The 27,406-nt window shown below is 54.3% G+C and overlaps 1 protein-coding gene and 1 long non-coding RNA gene across 3 annotated transcripts in view; both read left to right on the top strand.

The window, feature by feature from the left end:
* Positions 1-1,997: 1,997 nt before the first annotated feature.
* Positions 1,998-4,297, top strand: LOC144615053 (uncharacterized). Its single transcript, XR_013553404.2, has 3 exons — positions 1,998-2,245; positions 3,027-3,394; positions 4,181-4,297. It is a non-coding gene; the product is annotated as an uncharacterized LOC144615053 (long non-coding RNA).
* Positions 4,298-9,062: 4,765 nt separating this feature from the next.
* ST3GAL1 (ST3 beta-galactoside alpha-2,3-sialyltransferase 1) overlaps positions 9,063-27,406 on the top strand; it is a 94,685-nt gene continuing 76,341 nt past the window's right edge. For both annotated transcript variants that reach the window (XM_060611386.3, XM_060611385.3), the window contains exons 1-2: positions 9,063-9,495; positions 26,770-26,904. The gene's annotated coding sequence lies outside the window, so the exon portion shown is untranslated. The remainder of the gene's footprint in view (positions 9,496-26,769; positions 26,905-27,406) is intronic.

Below are 27,406 nucleotides of genomic sequence, written 5' to 3'. Positions count from 1 at the left end.
ACGAGCTGGCTGAGCCTGCGTCCCTGACCCTGTACAATGCTACACCAACCTTGTGTGCCAGGACTTAGGAAAGGGAAAAACTAACTTCTACCCAGCGAAGCCACTGTGATTGGGGGTTTTCCGCTGTCGAACCTAATCCTAACTGCTAGATACTACTGCCTGATTTGCGTAGGTGAAATTCTGGATCCTTCCCCCTGACCCTGTACAATGCTCTACCAACCTTGTGTGCCAGGACTTAGGAAAGGGAAAAACTAACTTCTACCCAGCGAAGCCACTGTGATTGGGGGTTTTCCGCTGTCGAACCTAATCCTAACTGCTAGATACTACTGCCTGATTTGCGTAGGTGAAATTCTGGATCCTTCCCCCTGACCCTGTACAATGCTCTACCAACCTTGTGTGCCAGGACTTAGGAAAGGGAAAAACTAACTTCTACCCAGCGAAGCCACTGTGATTGGGGGTTTTCCGCTGTCGAACCTAATCCTAACTGCTAGATACTACTGCCTGATTTGCGTAGGTGAAATTCTGGATGCTTCCCCCTGACCCTGTACAATGCTCTACCAACCTTGTGTGCCAGGACTTAGGAAAGGGAAAAACTAACTTCTACCCGGCGAAGCCACTGTGATTGGGGGTTTTCCGCTGTCGAACCTAATCCTAACTGCTAGATACTACTGCCTGATTTGCGTAGGTGAAATTCTGGATCCTTCCCCCCTGGAGGGGATTCTTCACCAGTCAGCTATTTGACTGCCCGATGGAATTCTGCCTTCTCCTGTGTCCGGTTGTAGACCACAGTCCTAGGGCACCCCAAGTGATTTACATGATTTTACCAAATGGATGCCCCAAATCGGTAGCAGGTGTCATATCTCTTAAAGCTGAGGCTATAGCTCCCAACCCAACACCACGGTAGATTGGGCTGCCCCCAGAATCATTAAATGCAGATCGTTAAATGCAAGAAGCTAACGTTAATTTATATTTTATGAGTCTGTAGTTGAAAATACGTAAGTGAGCACCAAAATACCGAGTAAATCAATAGACGCGAAAATAACAATAGTTAACGTACTGTGCACTTACTGTGTGCATGGCTAACAACCACCCTATTTATCCTAGAGGGTGAAGTCTATCGTTATCCTCAGTTTAGACATAAGAAAGCTGTGGCCACATGTTTTCCCCCAGCTCAGCCGTGGAGTCGCACCCCATAAACTAAGTGATAGAGGTGTTCCCAACTGTGTTCAGTCTCTGTACTGTTTTAAGGATCCAGCCAGAGAGAGAATAAAAAACGCACTCATGTTTGGTCTCAAGGAAAGTTAGGGCGTTCAACTACAAGAAATACAAAGGAATGATTTCAGGGCTTTTTTGTAATTTCTCCGCAACATTTATGGCTGTCATCTTTATTCGACCTCAATGTGGAAACCTATCCCAAATTTGGACATTGGCTTGCTTTCTACTGAGAAAAGTAACTTGCTCTCCTTTGGTGGGGGCGGGGGGGGGGGCGGGCAGCGCTGGGGGGAGGGCATGGGGCAGAGGGACACTCAGAATTTCAAGGCCGCCACCATGGGCGTGTAGTTTCAAGAAGAGGGAATTACAGGGCTTTCTTCCCCCAGAGATGCAGTTGGCCTGGCAGGACCCTGATATTTGGCAGCTCCCATGCTGAGCACTTTTCCATTCTCATCTATAAAACATTTGCAGGAATGTTGACAAGTATAATATGCATAAGAAAGATACTTAAATTAATAATGGCCATCATTTATTGAATGCTTACTAAGTATCTGGCACTGAGCTACTAATTTTGTATATATAATCTGTCTCCTTAAAACAACTCTGGGGGCCAGGTACCATCTGCCCATTCTGCAGACAAAAACTGGAAGGCTTGTGGGTCCAGAGCCCCCCGCCCCCGCCCCGCCTGCTGTTTTCTCCACAAGCAGGCACGGCTGCTTTGCAGCTTCCCAGTCTGCCTTTCACTCAGTTTCCCAGGTTAAGGTGCTGGTTCTTCACTGTCAGAAAACCTTCTAAAGAGCCTGAAGTTTCTTTTCCAGAACGAGAGGGTTAACCTGGGGGGCCCCTGATGGATTTCACATCCAGTAATTGCATTCTGCTTGTTTTGACGTTGCTCAGAAATAAAATCATCGAAGAAACATCACAGAACAAAAGGTTTCCTGCCGCAAGGACCCTTAAGATGATCTAAGCCAGCAGTTTCAATCCCGGGAACAGTTTGTCCAAACGGCAATTCAAGCGGAAGGACACGCACAACGCAAGCCATCGTTGTGAGCTCCCTCTTACCCCTTGTTGCACTTCTTTGGAAAGAACGTCCATCATGATAATTAATCACTGATCCTGTAACATCCCCGGTATCCACCCGTGCCATGAATATTTGCTAAATGGATTAATGGAGGTGGGTAGCCAAGGTGCAATCCCCTGAGGGGTGACAGAGCCCAGTTTGAAAACATCGCTCTAACTCAACCTCCTGAGCCTACAGACAAGAAAGTTGAGGCCAGAAAAAGGAAACTGTCCAAAGTCAGGTGGCTGCAAAGTCGCAAGAGCCGGGACTTGGGGCCAGAACATCCTATCAGGAAGACTTTGTCCCTGGTCCCTTTGGAATTTATGGTTGAGCGGCTGAGCGGGGTGCTGTCCACGCGTCCTTGTAGCTCCATTACGGAAGGAAGCTGTTTCAAAAAGCCGATTCCTGGACCCCACCGCAAGGCAAGTGAATTTCGAGTCTCTGGGAGTAGGACCCGGGAATCTGAGCTTAGAATAAGCCTCCTGGAGTCATCCTTGTAGGCAGTGAACTTGGGGAAATGGCCCTTACGGGTTCCTTGTCTGGCTCCAGGAGGTAACTGGAGACGTAGCCATGATCCTTCTCCTGCTTGAGGCCAGAATGAAGAGCCGCTGACTTGGGCGGGGTGGGGGCTGGGGGGGGAGTTACCTGTAGTTACGTTCTTGAAAGATTGATTTATTCCATAACCATTTATTGACCATCACCACGTCCTCAGGGCTCCGACCTTGTCCCTCTTCATTTTCTACAACATCCCCAGGTGACCTCATCCACACCAGGTCCCTGCCACCACCCGTTGTCTGTGAATCTAGTCCTGCAACCCAGTCCTGAACATACTACAGCCTGCAGCCTGCCACCGCCTGCACCCCATCCCCTCCCTTGTGTCTGCACGGGCTCGTGACGGGGAGCACAGAGCACAAAGATGAGGCTATGTTACTTCGGAAGCGAGGTCATAAAGGGCATAGGGCTTCTACCCGGTTCCCCTGGGATGCTCCCCGTCTCAACATCTAGCCTCTATGGCCACGTGGAGGTGCTCTGGCGGACTGAGTTTCGTCTTCAAGTCAACTCATCCCCGATCCCAGACCCACGAGTGAAGAAGCCTCCGGACTCCAGCCTCAGCCATTCAAGGTACTCTCAGCTTCCCAGACACGTGGGGCAGAGATAAGCCCACCCTGCGGGGGGGGGGGGGGGTTCCATCCAAATTCCTCACCCCCAGAACCCAAGATCAAACGCAGGCAGGAACGGCCGTCTCATGCCTCTAGTTTTGGGGATGTTGTGTTACGCAGGGTTGGTAACCAGAGTCAGCGGCAAATGAAAAGTCCCGCAAAAAACCGAAATGGGACATGTGAAAACGGTTCCTTTCTCCTTCCACAGTCCGAGGTGCTGTAGTTTAGAGACAGTCACCATCCACTGAGTGTCACTTACTTTTGCAGTTGGGTTACAAATAATAATAAAAAATAAATCTCAGGGCGCCTGGGTGGCTCAGTTGGTTAAACGTCCAACTTCAGCTCAGGTCATGATCTCACGGTTCGTGAGTTCGAGCCCCGTGTCCCACTCTGTGCTGACAGCTCAGGACCTGGAGCCTGCTTCGGATTCTGTGTCTCCCTCTCCATCTGCCCCTCCCCCACTTGCACTCTGTCTCGCTTGCTCTCAAAAATAAACAAACGTTAGACACTTTTTTTTTTTTTAATAAAAACAATCTCACTATGGTACCTTCAAGAAACCCGGCTAAGCATGGTTAAACGTTCTCCCTCACAAAACAAGGGATCTGAGGGAAGATGTTACCCACCCTGAACCCGTTGTGAGGCCTTCGGGGATCAAAGGTTTTTCTGTCAACCTATCATGCTTCTGCCGGCCTCGCCATGAAAGATGGGTGATGCCTGCCCAGATGTCTCACTTCTGCTCCTTCCTCAGCTCAGACCCCTGGCCTCTGCTGGATTCCCGGAACGAACATGGCCTCCAGTCTGGACACCCCAGCGCCGGCCTCCCGAGGCTGCGGGAGTGGTCTGGCCAGCATGCAAATGTCGCCGCGTCCCCGTTGCCTCTGCCCGGTGTGTGAAGTCTCGGCGCCTCTGCCAGCATCCAGAGCGAGGTCCACAGTCTGCTCCACCCGGCTTAGCAGGTGGTACGTGAACCGGATGGGATCACGCCTCCTGCACACCGCACCCACCCCCCTGCTCTCACCTAGTTCTCCCTGAGATCCCAGGACACCTGTCCCCCAGGAGCTGCCCTCCGGTGGAGGAGGTCATCAGGAAGACGTGACTGCCGGCTGACCCGAGAGCTGACCCCGGGGGAGTGGAGGGCCTTCTCCCCCTCCCCTGTCCTGGGAATGTACATGCAGTCTCTCCCACACCCTGTTCCCACAGAGGGAGCCGTCTTCAGGGACAGGTGTTGTGGAGACCACCTCGACGGCGTATATGACCGAACCTCACAAAGGCCTCTCTCTAAACTTTTAAGATTCTAGAAGGTGGGTTCAGGTATCTATTCATCGTGAGGCACTCAAGATCAGGCTTGTAAGTAAGTTCTCTTGCTTATTCAACCTGCCACTTACCAATGTGGAGTGACCCGCCTCTCCCTTCGGTCTCTCCCTGTCTTCTGTGCGTGCGGTCAGTTTCAGACTACACTCCAAATGCTCCCAGGTTTGTGAACCAACATCCTCTAAGTGACCTCACGACACCCATCTGTTAGCCTGTCACAGTGCTGCCCCAACGTGGTGAAATCCCAAGCATGGTCAGTCCCCTGCCAAACTGTGGGCTCCTGGTGGGCGGGGACCGTGTTGTGCCCACCTCCACGTCCCCAGCATTTAGCATAGTATGTGGTGAATTAAAGTGGGCCCCAAGTATCCAGTGACTGCTGTCCTTACAAAAGGAGGAGGCGCGCGCGCGCGCGCGCGCGCACACACACACACACACACACACACACACACACACAGAGCCATGTGAAGGGATCATCTACAAGCCAAGGAAGGCCGAAGATTGCCAGGAGCCACCAGAAGCTGGGAGAAAGGCACAGGCCAGATTCTCGCTCAGACCTCCCAAAAGGAGCCAATCCAGCGGAAACTTTGATTTCACACTTCTGGCCTCCTGAGCTGTGAGAAAATACATGTCTGCTGTGTGGGGCCCCCGGCTCGTGGTAATTTGTTATGGTAGCATCCAGGAGGGCTGGACCCAGTGTCTACGATGCGTAGGAGGCATGGTTCTTTAAGGGTCCTGCAGCCCAGAACAGCAAAAGCTCTGAGAATACAGTGATCAGTGCTAAGAAGCAGAGTTCCCTCATCCCAGGCCTTGCATTAGACCTCTGGATCTCTAGGCTCAGAAGTTTGGATTGGCATCCTTAGACAATGGCAGCCATTGAAGATTTAAGGGTTTTGAGCTTGGGAATGCCTTGGGGGCAGTGAAGGGACTTTGGGGGAGAAAGGAACCTGGCTACATGTAGCTGTGTATGGTTCTCAAGCATCTGGCAGCAAGTAACAGAACCATGACCTAAAGTGGCTTAAACAAAATACTTGTTCTAATACAACAGAAAGTCTAGAGGTAGGCTTCAGGTACGGTGTGATCAGGGCTCTGGATCTACTTAGCTTCAGTTTGTCTCCCCTCATGGGTACAAGATGTCGTCCAGAGAAACTTGAGCTAAAAATACCTTCGTGTTCACGTCCAGTTGGAAATAAAGAGAAGCTTCCCAGGCCTTACTCTTAAGGACTCTTTTCCTAGAAAACACAAATATATTTCTTTGTCTTCTTGATGCAAACAGGGATTAAATCTACGTATTCCTGAGCCAAATTCAACACAAATATATTTCTTTGTTTTCTTGATCCAAACAGGGATTAAATCTACGTATTCCTGAGCCAAATTCTGGCAAAGAGATTAGTGCAGTCATGATTGGACAAGATTAATCAGCTGCCTTAGCATGGATGTTGGGTCTAACATGTGTGAATAGTGTAAAGCGTGTGATCCTGCAGAATAGTTCTGCTGACTCAAATGCCCCCAAGATTCTCAGAACTGGAAGGGGGCTTAAGCGTTATGAGTCCTGCAGTCCCCATAATGCAAAACGTGTAGCTCTCCTTCCACGTGCTTACTCTTCAGGTGGGCACTTGCTGCCTGGGCAGCCCATTCACCGCTGGGTTGTTGACCCAGGACCCGGTGAAGCCTGCCAGTCAGATTCCTCTTCTGGAAAAACTAAAATCCGGAATAGATGAACAGTGGAAAGTGAAACTGTGAAACAAGAAGGACTGTTTTGACAGCTGCCCCGCCGTACAGGGGCTGGGGCCGCAGACACCAGGAACATTTCAGGGCAGACCCTAGGACTTAGCAGAAGGAGACCGTGGGCAGGGATGGAACAGAGCAGAGAGGGGGCAAGAGCAGGGAGAGAAAGCGGAGGGAGGGAAAGAGGGACAGAGCCAGAGCCAGGAAGCCTGGCTGTGTCTCTCCTTCCGGCTTCTGTCAGTACATCCCCCTATTACCTCTTTTTATCTTAAGGGAAGTTGGGGCCCCAAAACCGTGGTAAGTAAAACCCTGCCCAAAACAAACGGCCACGTGCCCAGCAGCTCTGAACTCACCGCTGACAAGCCGGGCTGCCCTTTTCTGCCCAATCACCCAGATAGCATCAGGGCCCATTAGGATCCCTCCTTTCTGATGTGTGAAGAAAGGGGGCGGGGAGAGGATGAAATCAATTTCCTTCACCATTATTACCAGAGCTTTGCAGTTGCTCTGAACATACGGGGGCGGGAGGGGGGTGAGCATTAAATCAATGTCAGGGCTCCCTGGGGGGACTCACTGTGCAGACACTCCCAGTAATGACTATGGCGGCTGTACTAGGCAGGGCATGTTAGGAGACACTCGGGATGACAACGAGGAATGCCCTCACACACACCCCTGACACATAGCCCCGGAGGATGTGGGCTCCCCGAAAGGTCCGAGGGCCTCGCAAGTGCTGCCTCCATGGAAGAGAGGACAAACCCGAGAGGGGGAGAGGCCCTGTCTGTCACCTGGTAAGAAATAACATTGCAACACAACTGAGGCGGGCGAGAAAAAGCCTGGCCGGGTTAACCCCTCCGAGACCGAGACCGGGAAAAGGTGCAGCTGATGGAAATCTTTTTCTAGATAAGGTGGTGATTTATGCATGCTTCACCATAGAGTCACTTAATTAGGAATTTCCATTTTACTGTGGAGTCACCGGCGGGAACTGCCAAGGACCTAGGGCTGAAATTAAGAGCTGTCTTTGGTTCTTGGCTGCAAAGGAGACCCAGCAGCTGGATGTTTGGGGGCCACTTACTTGCTGGTCTGAATCTGGTCGTCTTTCCAGATTCACCTAGGATAAAATGGTGCAGTCTTAATTACTAATTCTTTAATTTTCTAGTGGTGAATTTTCGCACTCTCTCCCTTCCTGTTTTTCAACCTGCTCCTTTTCTACTTCTCTATGCTCTGAATAGCTCCCTTTTCCTCCTCCAAGGCTGAAAAGTCTCCTGGACCACCCTTTACCCATCCCCCCCCCCATTGTGAGTAGGGGCCCACGCCAGAGGGCCCAGCATCCATGAAAGCCAACTTTCACTGGGTACTTACTATATGATAAGCTTAGTTCAACATGGATGGATTCACTCGTTTATTAGAACAACCTTATGGGATAGACAGCAATCAGTCCCATTTTCACAGAAGAGGAAACTGAGGCACAGGGCTACCTAAGCTTAGATTCTGTAACCAGCCTATGATCACACATCCAGTAGGTGCAAGACAAGACTGGAAGCATTAAGTCCCATCCAGCCCCTGGTCTGAAGCACACTCTGATGAATGACGTGCTAGGGAGCTATCTCCACTGCAAAAGGCTGACCTCTCCAAGGGAAGAAATGGAAGCCAGAAGAATTAAGCGCCCCTCAGGCCACGCTGTGCCTCTGTCCTCTGAGCATTGCTCAGAGAAGTTACAAAAGAGGTGAAATCCCTGTAAGGGGATAAAAGCTGTACAATCACACGTTTTTAATGCCTCTTAAACCTGACGTCCAGCCTTTAGTCTCTAAGACTGTCAAGTCCGTCACTGAGCAAGAAGTCTCCACTGGCCTCACTTCCCTATAAAGGAGAAACGGCAAAACCCCCACAAACCTGAGTCCCCCAGGGGGTCCGGTCCCAGAAGCCCCAGTCCCAGGTCGCCGTGGGACCTGCCCCTGCCTGGCGTCCCGCTGCCTGGCGCTCACCCTGCCCTGGACCGCGGTGCAGCCTCCGCATCTGGGAGGAAAAAACTGCGGCGGGCAGGCGAGCCGGGGCGGGGACCGCGCCGCGGTGGCCGCTCTGCGGCTCGGAACGGGGCCCAGGCTCGGGCCTTACCAGGGCCCCAGCCCCGCCGCGCTCCTCCCCTCCCCCTCCCTAAATCCCACCTCGAGTCCCGCGCCCTTAAAGGAAGTCCATGGCTTTGCCCGGTCACCAACAGGGTGTCGGCCGGCCCCTTCTGTGCTACGGTGCTGCCGACTTGGGCTCTTCAGGACACCGCCACGTCCTCTGGGCGGGCGCCCGTCGCCTCCTCCCCGGGGTTGACCCCACGGGTCTCCGGGCGATTCTTCCCTAGTCTTTCCAGCCCGTGGGCGGCGGCGGCGCGGAGTGTCGCGGAGCTATCCCCGCAGAGCCCTCCCGGGGCGGCGATCCGGTCCCCGCGCCGCCTCCGGCGTCTCCCCAGCCTGGCCTCCGCCGAGCCGGCTGCGGTCCACGTGGCTCCGGAGCTCGCAGGAAGCCCCGAGCGAGCCGAAAGCCGAGCCCAGAGCGGGCGGAGGGGGCGCGGGAGGAGGGGGGAGGGGGGGGAGGGGGGGAGCGGGCCCGGGGGGCGGGCACTGGGCGGAGGAAGAGGAGGGCCGCGCTCAGCCCAGGCGCCCGCCCCGCTCCGGCGCGCCCCGCTCCCGGCCCCGGCCGGCCAGGGAAGCGGCCCCTCCCCGGCCGCCCGCCGGCCCCTCCCGTTACACCCGGGGGAAGGTGTTCCCGAGACCGCTCCCGTCCTCACCCCGCCTCCCCGCTTCCCCGGCTCCAGCCTCCGCCGGCGGAGCTCCACTATGCCAGACAGTTTCGACACTTTGCAAAGACAAAGACCAGAGGGAGGAGGAAGAGGAGGACAGGGAGGGCGAGGAGGAGGAGGGAGAGGAGGACGGCGCGATGTGAGCCGGGAAGGGGGCCAGTGTTCGGGACAACCCCCCCTTTAGTCTCCCCGGAGCCCCTCATCTCCAAAGCCGCGGAAACTCCAGCGTGTCTCCGGCTGCGGTGAGTGAGCGCGCCGAGCCCAGCGCGGCCGGGGTGAGCGGGGGGCTGCGTCCGCCGGAGTTGGGGCAGTTTCGAGTGTGTTCTCCAAGTGGAGGGGCGGTTGCCCGGAGCCGGGAACAGAAGTGGCCGGGAGGGGTCTAGGAGGGCTTGACAGTGGAAGTGGGACTGTAGACCCCGGGCGCCCAGGGGAAGACACGCGTAGGGAGACCCCCCCTTCCTTAGCCACGGCGTCACCGGGGTCTTCGGGGGAGGGAGGAGGTCCGGGAGGAGGCCGGGGCTCCGGGATCTTTTGCCGTTATTGGAAGAGCTGCTGGGACCTCAGCGGGGAGCCTGCGCCAGGTCTGGGGCAGCGGTCCCCGGGGTGGCCCCAGTGACATTGCACCGGCGCCAGGCTGGAATCTCCCTGGTCCGGGCCGCCAGAGGGCGAAGCGGCCAGCGGGGCCGCCGGTGGGATGAGTCCCCTCGGGGTGGCTGGCTCCGGGGCTTTCGGGTGGAGCGAGGGGCGCGGGGGCCCGCGGAGGCCGCCGGTGATCCGGTCGAGCTGCGGCGGGACAGTGTACGGATCGAGCGTCCAAATCCGCTGCGAGCAGGAGCACATCCGGGAGTTGGCCGTCGCCCCCGGGGACGCCGCCGGCCCACGTTACTCCGGAGACGACCGAGAAGTTGGCGCCCGGGACGCGGCAGCTGGACGTGGCGTGGTGGGCAGGGAGGTATTGGGTGGGCGCAGGGGAGCGTGGCGGGGGTGGTGCGGGTGGCAACTCGAAACTCCGGAGTCCGCCCCAACCCCGTTAGGCGCCGCAGCTGCAGCGAAAAAATCTGACAAAAGTTAGCAACTTGTCTGCGTCTCGTGGGCGTGTGACCTGCGCGGGGCAGGGGCCGCCGTTTGGGAGAGCGCAGGGCCAGGGCAGCGGTGACCCTGGGGCGGAGCGCCCGGATGGGGCTACGGCTAGATTCGGAATCCGGACCGTGGCGCAACTTTGAGCTCCTCCTTTTCGCTGAGCCTGAGTGTGTTTGAGCGTGACCTTGCGGGAGGAAGCGCGGCTGAACTTGAGATGGGGGTTGAGGCTGCGCCCGGGCTGCCTTCAACGTGCCCCGCGGCCCGGTCTCTGGGGACGGGCGTCTGCAGCGTCTGGGTTCCGATCGGCGGCTGGAGCCCGGAGTCCTTCCAGCCTGCTACCCGAAGGTCTCGGCCAGCGCCTGCCACTCGCAGGGCTCGGTGGGGGCGCTCGGCGGGCGGACACGTGCGCGCCCAGAAGTGCGCGAGTGGTGGGGGCTGGGCGGGTCGCTGCGTCTCACGGGCTCTGTGTGTCCCGCAGAGGGAACCGGCTTCGTCCCTGAGGGCAGCGACCACTTGGCCGAGGGGCCGCATCAGGCATCCGCCTGGCTCTCACGTGCCCCACCTCTAGGGACTCCTGGCTCCTTCTGGCTCACCACCCTCGCGGGTCCCCTCGCCACGCGGATTTGGGCCGAGATGTCCCCTAGGGAGACAGCGAGCGCCCACCGCCGCTAAGGCTGAGCGTGTGTGTTTGGCTGGGGGGAGGGGGAGGGTGGAGGAGTGGGGGGAGAAGGAGATTAGCAGAGAACGAGGTTGTCCAGGAGCGGTAGCCACCGCGCCTGACACACAGTAGGGACTAAGGCTGTTTGAAAAGGCCTCTAGATGGAAATGCGCTGGCAGGGGCCGGAATGTCCCCTTCTCGCCTTCTCCTCCCCATTTCTACCACCGAATTTACGTTCATCCCCCTAACCAAGGCCTTTCGGCCTCTAGGCGTGCCTTGAGCACCTACTACGCGCCGGGTTCAAAACTGGGCTGTTTAGAAGCTGAGGGCGGAGCCGCCTGGTGTTCCTTCCCTGGAGCTGCGTAAGGGCGCCCAGGCGGTTCGCAAAAGGCAAGGCGCACTGCCCCCTGCAGGCTGCTACGGAGACTGCTGCTTGTGTCCGAGGTGGGGAAGGGGCGCCAGTGAGGGCGCCTTGCCTGGGCTCCTTGGAGGTACCTTCCTGCACCTCTTCTTCCTTCCCCCAAAGCCATGGCCTGGCTGTTTTCTGAAATCCCACAGTTGGCTGGAAAGATCGACCAGAGTTCACCATTCCAGCACACTCCCACCCTCCCCGTAGATCCCAGGTCTTTCATCATCTCCGTCTCTGACCTTCGAGCCTGAGACTTGGAACTCCCAGAATCTCAGTTTTCATATCTGTAAAATGGGGTCATCGCTATTACTTTACAAATGTGTTGCACAGAGTTACATAAAATTGTGCGAATACGTGTGCACGTGTGGATATACACATTCACACATTCACACTACATATGCATATCCACATACGGTGGCTCAAAGTCCGGGGAGAGAAATCCCATCTTCCAAAATATTTAGTTTTGCTGAACAAATAAATAACAGAATGAGTAGGGGGCCCCTTCCTCTGCCTTTGAACACCTCCACAAGCCTGGCAATGTACTGTCCCTGCATTTTGCCAGTCCAGGCTTTACCACCGGGGCAAGGCGAGGGCCTGGGCCGGAGCAGGATCTTCCCCTCACCTCACTGGGTGGGCAGGCCTGCGGAGGCCTCTTGAGCCTTTGGCTGATGGAGAAAACAGGAAGTGTTGCCAGAAGAAATGGCAGAGGGTTTTTTTTTTTTTTTTTTTTTTTTTTTAGGGGGTGTGGATTCTGCTCAGTGTGGCTCTGAGTAGCCCGCTTGCTGACCTCAGGCCTGTGTTCCCTTTCTGGGGGCAGGCTAGGCATTCCCCCAGCTGGACATACCAGCAACCCTCTGACGTCAGGGACTTCCACAGAATCGGCTGTCTGGAGCCTTTGGTCCCCTAGGTATGGTGGGGCGGGTCCGTCTTTGGGCCTGGCAGCGAGGGGTCCTTGCAGATCCTGGAGCCTCAGGGATGTGAGGGGCTCTGTCTCCCCTCTGCACCAAGCAACCCCTAGGCCAGGATATCTCCTGGGGGCAAGTTCTCAGCAGCACCCTCCGCCCCCAGGAAGGGGTGCCTTTGAACCTCCTGGTCAGCTCACCTAGCTTGAGTCCCTTGCTGTGTGTGGCAAGCTGCTGACTCAGAGGAGTTATATTTGGACAGGGCTTTGCCTTACGGGATCTAGACCTTAACCCTCTCCCCAGGCTCCCTCCCACACCATGAAAAGCAACCAAAGTAAAGTAAAACAAATCCACCAGTGATCTCCTTATCCCGCTTCCCAATAAATCCTATATACACAAAGGACAAGCACCACCCTCCCGTGGAAGAGCTGGCCTGGTCACAGAGAATTCTAGAATAAGGCTCACATGCCCTTTGTTAAGTTGTGGACCACACGTGTAACCTTGGCTCCCCCCTTGCAGACCCAAGGCTCTGAGAGCGCTCTTCTCTAATTTGGGCACAGGAGCCCCAACCTTGGGCCCCAGAGGAAGTCCCGGAGCCAGTGCGCAATTGCTCTGTAATTTGGCACCCGTCTGTTCCAGGCTCTGGTCTCAGTTTCACTCTCTGCAAAATGAGAGGCTTGGAGTTCTGCTGACATGGCCTTGGGGCCGTTAAAGGCTTTCTTCATGAAGACAGCCTGTGCCCTACTTGTTTTTTGCTCCAGCACCGTCCTCAGAACTTTCCGGGCATTCCTGGCATCACAGACAACAGGGCCACCCCGTGCAATGACGCCTCCTTACTCACTGTGAGTGCTCCAGACTCCCAGAGCCCACGCCCGCTTGGTGAAGTCATTCGTCAGCAATTCTCAGCACCGGACATTGAGAGACGCCCCAGAAGTTTCAGACTCCGGGGTCTGAAACTGGGCAGAGCCGAGGTGGCATTTTGGGGGAGCCCCGATGATGTGTATTGCAAACAGGGACCTTGGTGACTTCACCAGGACCAACGGGGTTCCCACTCGAGCTGAAAATGTTCATAGAAGTCATTTTGTCCAATATTTTCATATTAATTCAAAAATACTGAAGCCCAGAGGGGAAATCAGGGGACCCTGAGTGACAGAGCTGATCTAGAACACCAGTTGGTCTCATAAACTCCAAATAGGTGAGTGCCCTGTGTTTTCCCTTCCCCCTACCCTCATTCTTTTCCCTACACTGAAGTCCTTGTTTCCCTCTTGGAAACCCAACATTCCTTGGGAAGCCTGAGGTTTGACGGTTTCTTGGGTCTTGTTCGGCGGATTGTTTTGATTTCCGTTGTTCCAGCATTTATTAGGAACTTACCTGTGTTCTACTCACCATGCAAGATGCTGGAAATAGAGAGTTGTAAGAACTCTGATCGACCCTTGGTACCATCCCCCCAGAGGTCACCGCGTGGCGGGGAGGCGCACGGGTGCACTTGAAGAGTTTGTCGCATTATGGTTTGCACGGGGTGGGAGCACGCATGTGCCGAGGGAGGGCTGGGACGGAGAAGGGAGTGGATTCCTGTGCCTTGCGGGACCCACAGGGAAGAATTCACTGGGGATCCAAAGCCCGAATAACCAGGGAAGTCACGACGCAGGAGAGCGAAGGTAGTTTGTTGCCTGCCTAGAACTGGTATCTAATTAACATGGTGTGCGGCTAGTGAGCCCAAGAAAAGTGAAGTAAAATAAAATAACAGGCCGGATGTAGGTCTGTTCTGCGTGGTTCTGCAGAGGTGAGGGAACTGGGATTTCAGGGCTTCAGTGATGTGGCCCCGTTCCTGCAGTAGGTGTCGATTTCTGGTTTGCTTGGGTGGGATTCATCATTGCCGCTCAGCCAGAACGCAGGTCCCTGAACTGAGATCTTCCAAGGGTTACGGGCGCTGCAGTGATGGCCTGTCAAATAGAAAGTAGCTGCTTTGCTTTCGCTTCAAGAAAATACAATTCTGTGCTTTATTTTTCGTCCTTGTCCTTAAACTTGATGGCAGAATTACATGGCTGCGTCGAGAGAGGGGGTTTTAAAAGGCATGGCAGGCAGGTGGGGGACAGTGCCCAGGTTTTCAGGCACATGACCACATCTAATTGTGTGAGCTCAGGCAGGCCCTGCACCTCGGGGGCTAGGGTTCAAGTGCAGGTGGGTTATCTCAGGACGCACGGTGAGGGTTAACGATCCTGCACGGAAGAGTGCCTGATGCCCCAGCTGAGAGCCTGTGCGGGCGGGTGAGCACAGGAGGTGCTGCTTTCTGGAGGCACCGGATTCAAACAGAGCACTTGGGAAATAAAGGAGTTGACTGAAGGCGGAAAGTTCTGGAAAGCTCATGGAAAAACACTTGACGTACGAGGCCGGTGTTGATGTTAAACAGTTTGTTAATAGCCCCCACTGGAAGAAGCAAGGCCAAACGATGAGGTTACAGGTACAGCGTGCTTTTCTCATTCCTGTGGGTTGTGAAAAAAAAACAAACAAACAAACAAACAAAAAAAAAAAACTTTGAAAGTTTTTTTATCCCTAGGGCTTGGCATGGGGAATTACCAGGAGCTGGAATATGGGGTGGGGTGGGGGGAGGGCGGTGGGGAAGTGCACGGGTTGGGGTGCGCCGTGCCCCGAGCCCTTCCTGCATGGCCTGACAGGCTCAGCGACAGGTGCGACCTGCGTCAAAGTTGAACACACGCCACGTGGACTCGGTCTGTCGGGGTTCACGCTGGGACGAGTGTTAGAGACAGGACTTTGGTGTCAGGATGTTTCTTACAGAGTCAAGTGGATCCAGGCAGGGCAACCCCTGGCCTCGGATTCAGGACTCCTAGCTCCTGGTCCTTATCCCATACCACCGGGTTCCTGGCCGAGGACTTAGGTCCATCACCGAACCTCTTGGAGTCTCCCGTTTCCTCGACTGGTAGATGGCCGTCTAGAATTCCCACTCTGCGTGGGACAGTTGGTAGGTGCCCCCAGCAGGAGGCCGTGAGCTTGCCTTATTGATAATAAATAGAGTAACATCTGCTTTTTAGTTAGCACTTAGGGTGTGCCCAGTACAGCGGCAGGTATTTTGAACAGAGAAGGATTCTGGGTCCCAGTAGCAAACACGCACTCACAAACTGAGTGGAGGGTTTACCTGAGCCCAGTTACCGTCCCCCCCCCACCATCTCCTACCCACCCCCCTCGCCCCCCAAGAGGCAGACGGAGGGATGGGTGAGGGGCCCTGGGAGTGTGGCATAGGAGCTGCTAGAAGCCTCTGAAGAAAGCCTCTCTCCTCAACCTGGCAGGGAAGAGCCTGGGAGATAACGCTGCTCTCTTGCTGAGTCCTGCCTGCCTTCCACAATCCTTGGGGCACCAGGAGCTGAGCCCAGCCAGCAGCCAGAGCCCAGAGAGTTCCTTACTGGGGCCTCTCAGGAGCAGGACCGCCCTGGAGGGTGATCTGGCACTCACCTGCCTTCTCATTTGATTCTGCAGCAGCCGGGGGCGGGGGGTGGTCACAGGATTCCCAAAGGACAGAAGCCGTAGGCAGGAGGGAAACTCCCTTACTCCAGGCCCTACCTCTGGGGGAAGCCGGACTTTTAACCCTTGTTCTCTATTCCCCTAGTAAGATAAAAGAATCAAGCGTAAGATACCATTGGGGCACCTGGGTGGCTTAAGTGGGTTAAGCACCCGACTTCGGCTTATCACGATCCCAAGGTTCCTGAGTGCGAGCCCCGTGTCCCAGACCCCGCTTCAGATTCTCTGTCTCCTTCTCTCTGTTTCCTGTTCTCTTTCTCTCTCTCTCAAGAATAAATATACTTTTTTTTTTTTTTTAAAGTGCAAGATATTATTATGAAGGCCTTTGGGACTTCAGTAGCATCTTTGAAAGAAGCAGAGTAGCCTCAGAATTAAGGTTTTGGTCTGAGGCTTATCACTTATTTCTCAAGGATCATGTTACTTACCTTGTCTGGGTCTCAGTTTCCTCTTCTGTCATGGGGATGATACTCCGTAGAGTTGATGTGAAAAATCAAAGAGTCGCTCAACAAATGTTGGCTTTTGTGCACAAGGGTCAGGGTTCAGACGTGTGGTTTTGGGGTTGGTGGTGATTCCTCCTGTCCTTTTAGCCTATGTGATATTCAGATAATACTCTTTGCATGTTTTTATCTTAAAAGTTTTTTCCTTCGGGGCACCTGCGTGGCTCAGTCGGTTAAGCGGCCGACTTCGGCTCAGGTCATGATCTCGTGGTCCGTGAGTTCGAGCCCCGTGTCGGGCTCTGTGCTGACAGCTCAGAGCCTGGAGCCTGTTTCAAATTCTGTGTCTCCCTCTCTCTGACCCTCCCCCATTCATGCTCTGTGTGTCTCTGTATCAAAAATAAATAAACATTAAAAAAAAAATTAAAAAAAAAAAAAGTTTTTTCCTTCCAAAAACATCCGGGGATGTTCTTCTGACTCTGCGTATGTGTATGTGTGTACATATTTTTTTCTCCTGTGAAATATGTAGAAGTTCTCTAATCAAGTCTGATTCTGGAGCCCTTAAGAGAATAAAAAATAACAAGTTAAACAGCCTCAGTCATTCAGAGGTGAGCAGGAAAGGACATTCGTTCCAAATTATTTGGTGGAATTAAAAAAGAGATTACTAATGACTTTTGGTAGGTCCGCATTTGGGTATGCAAAAAAAAAAAAAAATCTTTTTTTTTTTTTAATTCCACCAGCGACCTTCAAAAAAGAAATCAAACCCAAATGGATATCATTGTGATAGATTTTGCTACATTAAAAAAAAAAAATCTGTTTGAGTCCACATTGAACTAACAGACCAGAGTGGCTAAAAATTCCCTTCATGAATATTTACTTAGCAGAGGGCTCTTGAGAAAAACCCAACCGAAAAAAAAAAAAAAAAAAGAAAGAAAAAAAACCCAAAGCAAACCCAGCTTCTTCTCTAACTGAGAGGGTGGAATGACTCCAAAATATTGTTTCATGCTCAAAAAGCCTACAACAACTCCACATGAAAGATGAAAATCCATCTAATTGGGCATTTACCTTTTCAGAAATAAAAGGCTCAGTGGAAAGAAAAGAAAAGGAAAGAAGAAAAGAAAACCTCTTTCCTTGGAAGACTAGACTGGAGCCCAAAATAAATCCCTCGAATCGCTTGGCCCGGTGCTGCGGGGCCTCGTTCCCCCTCCCTTTCTTTATTGTGCTATTGCGGTAACAGGCAAAGAGAGTTGCTAGCGGTGTGGGAGCTGAAATACCTCTTGAAACCCCTGACCTCTGCGTTCACAGCCATGGGCATCTGCAGCCCTGACCTTATTTGGGCTCCATTGCAGCTTCTCTAGCTGCTACCCTGGGATTAGGGTCCTGCCCAGGTTGCAGAGGAAGTGACTTACCCAAGGTCACACGGTCTCTGCAGGCAGATCTCCCATGTACCCGCAGTTACTGACGTGCAAAGTGGGTCGCTCCTGGGAAGGCATAAGCCCATGCCTCCGACACACAACAGCACCAGACGGTGGCCTGGCTGCCCCCTCACTCATCTAAATCAGCCCATGGCTCACAGCCCCCACCCCCGCCCCTCTCACCTTGAATGGTACAGATGAGTCAGGTGACCTGGTCAGCGACTTGACCCTTCCTTTGATACTGCTTTCCTAGTCTTTATAGCAGCCCCGTAAGGTCACTGTTTGTATTTCCCCCCTACTCCCGTTTTACAGATGTGGAAACTGAGGCTCAGTGAAGTGAAGCCGCTTGCCCGAAGTCCCACAGCTAGAAAAGTGGCAATTCCTAACTGCTCCGTTTCTGCCCGAAGCCCGAGATCTCAGGCCTCATGTTGTGTAATTCCCAGGATCATCTGGTGTCTCTACATCGGGGGGCCGGCAAGGGTGGAAATAGACTTCCTCAGAGGTGCAGATATAGAACACATCGCACTGGACATCTGTCCCCAAGCCCACCCAAGCTGCGTGCCATCCCACCCAATGGCCACGGCAAAGGGACCCAGGTTCTGTAGCCTCTTCTTTGGCGGGAGCGCGGTCCTGATTGTCCTCTGCACGCTGTGTCCCGACGGGTGGGGCTCCAAGGCTTTTTCCCTGCTTCACCATTTGGTGCCAGCTGGATGGGTTTATTGAGCTAACCTTGATAGACTTGCCGGATTTTTCTGCCTCCGTGTCGGACCCTGTGTTGCTGATGGCAAGCACCCTTCCTTCCGGTTGTACTCATACATCGAATTCTGAGATCCCCATGGTGCCTGGGGATTGAGGAAGGTCTGGGAGCCCGCGGGGGTCGGAGACAGGGCTGTGAGCAGCAGGAAGGCTTAATTAATATGAAGCTTGTCACCAGGCATGCAGACCCACCCAGCTCCCCAGGCAGGTGTCTTTGAGCGACCTGCTCCAAGTAAAATGATTAGTAGAAGTTGCTGTTGCAACACTGGAAAATTCCCTTTTAATAACATCTTCACAATGGAGTGAAAGGTCTGCTGTTGTTCTCCTGCCTCGAAAACACCGTTAATCCTACCACCTGGTGGAGAGTCTGATGAATAAAGACCTTTGCTTGGGAAACGTATGAGCGGCCACAAACAAGAATGTCCTTGTGGGGGGTATTCCTGGTTGTTGCTAAAGCAAAATCTTAGTTTTGGGACCTCAGTCTTCCGGCAAAAAAAGGAAAGTAAAATGAAAAAGGGAGATTAGAAGCCAGCGAGGTCGTGCTCCCCCACCTACCAGAAATTTCCAATGAAAATCACGCCTTTCAGAGTGGTTTGAAGAATTGGTTCCGACATAGTTTTTCTGTCTCCTGCTAGTTTTTCTGTCTCTACCTATGACAGGGAACAAACTGAACTAAGCAAAAACGATCTGTGAACTCTAGGATCATAAGAACTAAACTGATGTCTCTACCAGGCCAAACGTCCGAAGAAGGTGAAAAAATTTACTGGCCCCGGACACAGCTTTGAACAGCAGAATATCTCCGCATCATTGGGAATCTGCCCTGGGGTGAAGTAAAGGAGGTTTCTCCTTTTCTCTGAGCAGGAGCCACAGTGTCAGAAGCTGTGACGGGATCCGGAGCCAGGGGGGTGGGTGGGGGAGGAAGGTGTGTTTGAGTAGATTGAATGATAACACATTACAGACGGTGCACGTTTATAGAGCATGAAACAAGAAGGAGCTGTAAAATGCCAGCATTTGCAAAGAGGCTTAGCAGTGCCCTTGTTTAACCTTCCCCTATTCCAAGATTTCAATTATTCATCTACTGAGTCATTCATTGATTCGCTCAATAAAAATGCTGGCTCTGCCGCGTCTTAGCTGTGTGACCTTGAGCGAGTTGCCTAACCTCTCTGTGCCTCCATTCCTCATCGATAAAATATGGGTAATAGTACCCACCTCCCAGTAGGTACTAAACGAGCACTAAATGAGTTGGCACTTAGTGTTTAGAACGGTGCCCTGCAGAGTGCCCACTCCAAGTGCTTGCTAAGTGTGTGCTTTGGTCGTCATGATCCCTGTTCAAGTGTAGAAACCCCTTGCACGGTGTCCCGGGAATTGTTTCCTCCCTTCCACTCTCCCCTGTGGTGGTTCTGCGTCTGCTTGAACACCGCTAGCGATAGGCGAGATCCGTGCCCCACGCAGTGACCCTTTGCTCTCTGGTCACCTCTGTGGATTAGGAAGCTCTTTGCCACACAGACCTTCCAGCCGTGGAGGGCTTCCTGGAGGAGGTGATAGGGTGCAGCTCTGGGGCTGTCCGAATTTAAGGCTGAGAAGTGGTCTGGGCTTATGAAGCTTGGGGGTGACACTGGACCCTGGAGGCACCTAAGACTTTGACGTGACATTTTAGATATTCCCTGCCCCCTACTTTACAGCTAAGCAGACAGAGGGCCAACCTGTGTGATTCCTCAGCCCGTTAGCGGGCAAAGCCGGGGCGAGAAGCCAGCCCGCAGTTCACAGCTGCCAAGTCCTGCCTTTACCGCTGGGTTTCTGCCCGACTTGGGAAGCTCGGGGTGTCCTAGAGAGCGAGCCTCCCTTGTCCTCCCCAGGCCAGCAGCCAGGGACCCCAGCGGCCGGGTCTCCTACGTGACCCCCTGCACCAAGCCCTCTCTGCTGCTCTGTTGGCACAGTGCTTACACCGCAGCCTCCCAGACCACCCCTGCCCACGGGCTCCTGTAGACCTCCCTCTGAGCAAGGCTGGGTTGCATTTTGTGGATTCTGGCGGCCGTCTGCCCTTTTATCCCTCCGGAGTTTCTGCTCAGGAAATACCGCGTTCTGGACATTTCGGGCTCATTTAACGTTCTAACCAGGGCTCTGCGGTCATTATAGTTATCAGTGTTTTGACAGTTGGGAAAGCTGAGGTTCATTAAAGTTGGCCGTTGGGCCTGAGGTCCCCCAGGTTGAGTCGAGCGGGGTTGGGGGGAGCTGTTACACACCCCCCCCCCCATCTCGCGTCACCAGATCCTGCTGTGACACACCCACGTGGCAGATGTTCCCTGGGTCCAGTGTGTCTGGTCTGACCACCCGCACTCACACACCCCTGCCAACCTGCCCCCCACCTCCCTTCCCTTCCTTTTGTTCTGAAGAATCAGATAAGAGGCCAAAAGAACAAAGCCCCCCCCCCCCCCCCCCCACTTCACCAAGCCACATTTCAAAGGGCTATAAATAGGACGGTTAATGGTGGCACTCCAGGTCACATTCAGCTCGGACAGACTCTGAGTGACGCCAGCCCTGTCCTCTGGCTCAAGGTTTCCATGGTCAGCACAACTTTGCTTTCTTCACTTCCTTCCCTTTTTCTTTCTCCCTCCTCCCTCCCCCCGCCTCCTTCTTTCCCCTAGTCCGCAAACTGTTGTTCAAAAGTACATAGTTGTGCCTCCCTAATTAGGCTGCGATTGCCTGGAAAACAGACACAGGCATCTTATTTCACAATCCCTCCTAGATCTGAGCGCGATTCTGGGCAGTACAGAGAAGCCGGGAGGCCCAGAGGAGGCTGCTAGGCCTCCAGCGTCGGTCTCCCTGCTCTGAAGGCGAATTCAGGTTCCCCAGAGAGGAAGGCCGAGGGGACACCTCCGGAAAGGCCTGGGGCCGGAGGGGGCGGCGAGGGCCAGGAGAACACGGGCTCCGGGGCAGAGTGTGGGGGACACCGTTTGTCATCTCTGAGACTGGGGCAGGTGACTTCCATGTCCGAGCCTCAGTCTTCCCACTGGTGCTCTGTGGCCGCACCACCCATCTTCCTGGCTGGGAGTTGGGCTCAACAGAACAAGAGAGGAGGGGGTATGGGGGAAAGCCCCAGAGAACAGACAGTCTTCAAGCTGGAAGACGGTGGGATCTGGTGACAGTGGCAGTGAGGGTGGAGAGAGCCAGGGCCCAGGGGACTTCATGGAGGAACCCTGAGACGGAAGCAGGGCACCCCCTCCCTTCGTGTGCTTTGAGGAAGCGGGTTGTAAGAGAGGAAAATGGCAAGGTTGCGGTTTGGGGGTTCTGAGCAACCTTCAGTTTTTCATAGTGAGGTACGACCGAGGTTTCTTTACCTGCTTCTAGAAAGAGGCATAGCCAGACCTGCGTTGTTGGAAAACCAACAGACTGAGGCTCGCGGCGGATGGGAGGGAGCGGCCAGGTGCTCGCGGGGGTGACGGCCAGCGGTGTTTGGGGTGTTTGCCTCGGGTGAGAAGTTCCCACGTCTTTATTTCTCTGGGCTTGGAGAACAGACTGCATTCGGTGCTGGGAACCAGAAGCTGAAGCCGCTGCAGAGCTGGGAGCCACCGATGATGTTAGGGAGCCCGGAGCAGAGGTGCAGGCCAGTGAGCCGCCCCAGCCCCCCCCAACTTACACATCTGTGGGGTGTGAGGTGGGGAGACGACCTTCTAGAGCCCAGCTGGGCCAGAAGGCGAGGAGACGGGTCTGTGTACGAGGTGACCCTGACTTTGAATTGCACCTCTGCCCCTTGCCTAACCTGCGGCCTTGGGCAAACGACCTCAGAGCGTCAGTTTCCACATCTTTGAAATGGGGGTCAGCCTGCCCCCGGCCACCAGAGGACTGCTGCGCAGACCGAATGAAATCATGCGCACAGGCTGCTTAGCCCGCTGCTGGCCTCGTCGTCCACATCCATCCATTCGCTGTCAGTAATCATAACGTCTCCCGAAGCTGCCAGACCAGCGCCTGGCCTCCGAATTCAGAAATCCACTCGGTCGGAGAAACCGCCCCCAGCTGAAGCCCTGTCAGAGAGGGAGGGGACGCATGAGAGGACAGCCCTCCCAGGACAAGCGTGTGTACTTCCTGCCGGGTACAGTGCCCTTCCTGCCAGCCCGCCAGGCCGGGGCCGGCTTCCTCAGCCCCTGGGCCGAGAGAGGGGAGACACGACTGCCTCAGGAAGGGGCCGCTCAACTCCTCTACCCTGGAGCCGGCCCAGGCACCCGTGGCTCCCCTGCCCTGCACCCTGCTCCCAGCTGGCCAGCAGCCCTGCTCTGGGTACCCGGCTCCTACTCCAGGCGTTTCTGGGTCATCTCACTGCCCAGCTTCTGATCCGTCCCTGCACCTGCCTACATCTGGGTCACCCGTCCCCGTGGCAGACAGATCTGCCCGTCTCTGTGGTCATCTCACTCTCCACGGTCGTGATCATCGTGTTCCGGACAGGAACTCGGATTAAGAAACCACCCACTTGTGCACTGACAGGCTCCCCCCTGGGGTGCAGGGTGGCGCGGCTGCCGGCTGTGTGCCCGCACCCCTCCCCACTGGGTGGGCTCCTCACTGGCAGAACCCAAGAGTGTGCTGTGGTCCCTGCCAGGGCCGAGCAGCGAGCTCGACGGGCGCACCCGAGGCTCAGTGAGCGCCGTCGTGAACTACGCCGTGCTAGGCAGGGTAGGAATTGGTTTATCACTCGGCCTCCAGTCTTGACTGCGACCTTGAACGAGTTGCTTAGCCTCTTCAAGCCGCCAGGTACTCATCCGCAAAATGATGCAAAAATAGTTCACATGACATCCTTGTGAAGATTAGCAGAGCGTTGGAGAACAAAGGGCTTAGTTTGGGAAAGTGCCCGTGAGCCATCACAAGTGGTCTCGGAGGCTCTCACTACTGCGAGTTTTACTTCATTGCCGTTGTTGTTAAAGTGATTTCACGTTGGTTTTTATCCGCTTGTTTCGCAGTAGAGCCTTGCAAAGTAGTGGAAGCAGGTGCGGTGTCCGTTTTACTAAGGAGCAAACTAAGGCTCAGAGAAAGGCCGTTTGTCTACAGTCACGCAGCCTGGCTTGGCCGGCCTCTCCTGGTCTGTCGGCACCTCCGGCAGTAAGGCAGATTATTTTGGAGTATGACATGGCCACCGGCCTCTGGGAACAGACTCCTGTAGCTTCAAAGGGCAGCAATATTACTCAGCCGGGTCCAGTGTTCACGGTTATCCGGATCATCACTTCTCACGTGGAGGAGAAAGCCGTGATTTATTAAGCGAACTGGCCGCGCTCCTCCCAGGGTGATGCAGAGTTTTGCCTCCAGCCCCCTCCCCTGCTCCCCAAAGAAACAAAATCAGAGAACAAAACCCCCTGACAAGATGTATCGTGTTCTATTGCATGATGGGAAGGAACGTCAAAAAGAACGTCAGGGGGCTCGCCGATGGTGATGCTCTGTTAGGGGTAAAGGAGGAATGACTTATGGGCCCTCATCTCCCACGTAGCAGATAGAGTTGGTGGACGTGTTTCTTGCTTCCAGATCTCCTGGTTTAAACCCAGCAGTTGGCTTCTGAGGGCCTGGGCCGGGAGCGGCTACCAGTTGGATGGATAGAAATGAAAGGGCGAAGGCCCGGGAGAGGAAGGGTAGGGAAGCACGTGGAAGGGTAGGGAAGCACGTGGAACGTAGGGAGATGCAGGAGGGCAGGGTGCCGCGGGAAGAGAACCACCTCGGAAGAGGTTTTCGGGGCGCGTGTTGACAAGCAAAGGCCAGGAGAATCTCCGTGCATAATAGCTAGGCTGCTCCCTAGGACCAGCAGGTGCAGAGTGGGGTAGTTACCTTCTCTGCACGCTTAGCGCCCCAGTTGTGCGCCAGGAGCTGAGAAACGGAGGCCACGGAAGGTGGGCGACACCTGGGGGACAGCTGTAGTTTGGAAAAGCCCCGCAGTTGCAAGCTTGCCAGGTCGGGGCCAGGAATCCCGCGCAAACGAATGAAGGTAAGCACAGCAAGCCGCGGGTGCCCGACGGCAAGGTGGCTAACCCAGCTTGGAGTGTGGAAAGGAGTACGTTAAAGAAAACATCTCGGACGGGTGACACGTGAATGTTTCTGTTCGTTCTCTCACTCAGGAAACAGGAACTGACTTTGTCCCACGCGGTAAGCCGCGTGCCAGGTGGTGGTGACGGAGTGACATGTAGCACGGGCACACCTGTGACCCCAGGGAGTTATCAGGCCAGTGGCGCATGCTGTTTGGGAGCACAGGGAATTCTGGGCAGTGGCGGGGACCGGCCTTGTCGAGGCGGCCGGCAAAGCTGTCCCTGGGAAAGGCCGTCGATACTGAAATCTAAAGAGTGTGTGGACAGCACAGAGGGAAAGAGGACGGTGCCAGCTGGTGATGGGAGGGAGGAAGGTCGGGGTTGCAATTTACACGGATCCCTCCGGGGGCCGCCAAGAGCAGGGAAAGGCATCAGAGGAGGTGGGAAAGGCAGGTCCAGCCAGGAGGCTGGGGCGGTGAGCAGCTCACCTTAATTCTTCTTTCAGACAACAGGGGCTGAAAAGAAAGTTCCATCCCGGGTGCTTGCATTTGCTGTGACACTGAGCCCCAACTGCTGTGGCTCAGGCCACTTGGCGTGTCGTCTGTGGCCACATCCCGCCCCCTCAGCGAGCTCCAAATAGAATCTATTTATTGTCAACACCAGGCACCTTTAGACAAATCGTGGGTCGGTCTGTAACTAAATCCTGTTGACCTTACATCTAAAATAGCTCCTTGAACCTCCCATATCTCCTTTATCCCACAGCCCTGCCTTAGTTCTGGCCCTCCTCCTCTCTGGGCAATCACCCACACAGGCCGATCTTTCGTTTTATTATCGTGAGGATTAAAAGAAAAAAAAAATGAAACCCAAGTTAGTTAACATATAGTGTAATAGTGACTTCAGGAGTAGAGTTCAGTGATTGATCTCTCACATATAGCAACCCCAGTGTTCATCCCAACAAGTGCCCTCCTCAATGCCCATCCCCCATTGACCTGTCTTTCTAAGTTGCAAGTTGATCGTGTTTTATCACCATTGCCGGCAGCGTAAAGCTTACTTGGTGATTGCATCGGTGAGCTTTCCCTGCCTAACAGGCAGCTCCAAACCTTAGTGCCTTAAACAGCAAACACTTGTTATCTCTCCTGAATCTGTGGGTTGATTGGACGCTCCTTGTGGTCCCGGCAGCTTGGCTGGGACTCAGTGGGGTGGTCCACGCACTGGGCAGGGGCGGGGGGGGGCAGCCGGGCTGGCTGGGATGCCTGGAGCCTCTCCCATGGTGTTTGTCCTCCTCCAGGGGACCAGCTCAGGGGCCAGTGTGGCCCCAGAGTGATTCCTAGCAGCGAGGAAGGGGAAGTTTTGGGCACAAGCGCCTTTGAAGCTTTTTGTCTTTTGTTATTGGCTCACTGGCTAAAGCAAGTTACATGGCCAAGTTCGGATTCAGAGGGTGGAGAAGTGGACCTCAGTTCACGTGGGGAGAGGGAGCAAAACCACTCTGCAAAGGAGCGTGCGTACACAGTGGCCGGAGAAAATGGGAGGGGGCCGTTACCGTACGCACCTGTCCTGGCGGCTAAGATGAGGACAGTAGAACCAGACAGAATGGGGGTGTCGCCTTGGGGGCCGCTCTCTACCCCTCACTGCCTTTGTCATCTTGCTCAGGGTTGCTCACAGGAGCTCTCCCAGCTCCAGCTGCCCATCCATTGAATGGGAATGATCCTGGAGACCACCCCAGGGATTTCGTGAGACAACGTGTGGTCGGTACATCTCTCAGTGCTTGGGGCACAGTAAGAACTCAACTGCGGGTCTCTGTTCTTACTCAAGGGTGAGGCCTTCCCAAACCATCTCCCACCCGGCCTCCCTGGTGCATCCTAGCCCTGATCTCACATACATTTTTCTTTTCTCGTCTTCCTCAGAGACCCTTTCCCCAACCCTTTTCTTTTTGCCAAAAGGCGTTTCACTTGAGCAAGGAGCAGCTAAAACGATCCATCTGGCCTCCTACTGGGCTGGTCATTTCTCCCTTCGCTCTGCCAAATATCATTCACGTCCTTGTATCGTGTTGCCATGAGATGCTTATTTATTTTTCTGTCCTCTCCACCAGCCTGAGCTTCTTAAAGGCGTGAACTATGGTTTACTCACCTTTCTGTTTCTGGTGCTTGGCTGTGTGCACTGAACGGGATAGGTGTTTCTTTCAAAAAAAATACTTGACGCATAAATCACTGGGTGGGTGTGTGGGGCATTGGGCGAATGCCTTTTAATCGTCCTGAGTCATTTTCAAAAGACCACGAATGAGCAAAATGTCAAAAGTGACTTCAACTTTTCTCCTCTTCCTCTTCCCTTCCAGTTGGGACCGTTTTCAGACTCCACCTTTCTGACCTGGAAATGCCAGAAGTGACTATCATCGCCAGGGGCTGTGGCGAGCAAACGTTTTGAGCTTTGTGGCCAGGACCGGAAGTGGACAGTCCCTGGGCATACTTAGGTAAATGACTGCCCTCTTCCCCTTGCACGAGTGAGAGGTATTGTCTTTTCTGGTTTCTTCCGTAGAATAATCTTGAGTCGCGGAGGAGAGATGTCTTGTCTTGATCTCTTTATAATTTGGCCTGCCCTCCCCGGGGACATTCCGTTAAGAGGGAAGGCTTTCTCCTAAAGGGAAAAATGTAGGACCGTTAGGATATCAAGTGACCTCTTTTTCTTGAAAGGAAAGCCTTCTGTGTTTTCATTAAGCAAGTACTTAAAAACCGGATTGGGAACAGCCTCGTAAGACCAATGCCTGCCATCTCAAAGAAGGTCTGGAATGATGCTGTGCTGGAGCGAGCATCAGCAAACAACTATGACCCACAGGACAAAACTGGCCTGGCCATTTTTTATAAATAAAGTTTTATTGGTACCCAGCCACACTCCTCTGTTCAAGTATGTCTGTGGTTGCTGTCACAGCACACCAGCAGTGGTGACAGAGGCTGTGTGGCCTGAGAGCCTGAAAT

Source organism: Panthera onca, chromosome F2 (assembly GCF_046562875.1).
Source record: "Panthera onca isolate mPanOnc1 chromosome F2, mPanOnc1 haplotype 2, whole genome shotgun sequence".
NCBI lineage: Eukaryota > Metazoa > Chordata > Mammalia > Carnivora > Felidae > Panthera > Panthera onca.
This window is presented reverse-complemented; position numbering and strand designations above follow the sequence as displayed.